Raw genomic sequence first — 1378 nt, 5'->3', positions numbered from 1 at the left:
AAACAACATTTCACTTTAGAAAAAGTCGTAGAAAAGCCTTCTAAGACCCTTCTACCATAAAAGCCTTTGATTGACATCCAGGCCTAGGTGGTTAGGGGGCCATATTTATGAACAAAATATTGGCTTCAAAGTTACACTGAAGTGACTGAAGCGTCAATTCCAATTCCAACCATCTGATTGACCAAAATTTGTTTTAGGGTGTGTTTATGAACAGGGCTGAGATGAGCTCGGACGACGTGAGATAACTGTTCCGGCGGCAATTTTTAAAATTCATTTTATATTTATTTTTGTTTGCTTTGTAAATTTGCTTGTTTTTAATAGCTAATATAAATGAAAAGTATAATATAAACGTGCAAACTAAAGATAAAAAGTAAAAAATCAATTCAGATTGTATAAGTTGCGGAAAAAAAATCAAAAATTCGAATTTCCCGCCAACTTTACACGCAAAAAGTCCGACGATGTCCTACGATGGCCCTGTTCATAACCACGGCCTAAAACAAGTACTCAAGAAATCTATCGAGAAAATTCAACTATACATACAAAATAGGTAGAGCAACACTTGGGTCCATGATGGTCCCTTAACAACTGAATCTGACAATCAACCCAAACACACAGTAGAAAGTAAAAATGTCAAAAATATTGAATAATATCGTACTTTCTGTGGTAAAACTTCAAAACTATACATATGCCTACAAATTTTATCACAGGCTTTGTAGAACCCATTCTGGGAAGAAAAAAAAAATCGAGCTCTGAGAACAGCAGGGATTGATTGAATACGTGTCTAGCCTCACGATTCTAAGTTTTTGCACAAGACCTCCAACGAAAAAATCAATTTTTACTTTCCTTATCCTGTAATAAGGAAAGAAGTGTATTCTATTAAAAATAGAGCCATCTAGAAAATCAAAGATTGCCGGAATCGGCATCTTGAGAATAAGAACATAAGGTTTCGTGTAGTTGGTACATACATATCCCAAGTCATTCTGTTTGGTGGGATAAGAACATGAGGTTTCGTGTAGTTGGTACATACATATCCCAAGATTCCCAAGTCATTTGGTGGAACAGGTCGACTATTCACAAAACTTCTCCACCAAGTTCTATCGTTAAATTTTTGTTGGTTTTCAATGAGACTGGGATTTTGATTTCTTTTGGTGACATCTTTGTTAATTTGACCATTCCATCTCAATCGTGGTCTACCTTCTACTTTGCTTTCTGGTTCCTTCTTTGGCAGGTACCAATACCAAAAAACTTTTGGAAACATTTTCATCATTCTAGTGGGCTCCATCACACGGAAATATTCAATGATTCTACATCTTAATCCTAGCTATTGGACTCCATCACAATGCAATATTATAGGTTTACACATATCCTAGCTAGTGGG

Source organism: Diaphorina citri, unplaced genomic scaffold (genome assembly GCF_000475195.1).
Source record: "Diaphorina citri unplaced genomic scaffold, Diaci psyllid genome assembly version 1.1 scaffold4219, whole genome shotgun sequence".
NCBI classification, from domain to species: Eukaryota; Metazoa; Arthropoda; class Insecta; order Hemiptera; family Psyllidae; genus Diaphorina; species Diaphorina citri.
This window is presented reverse-complemented; position numbering follows the sequence as displayed.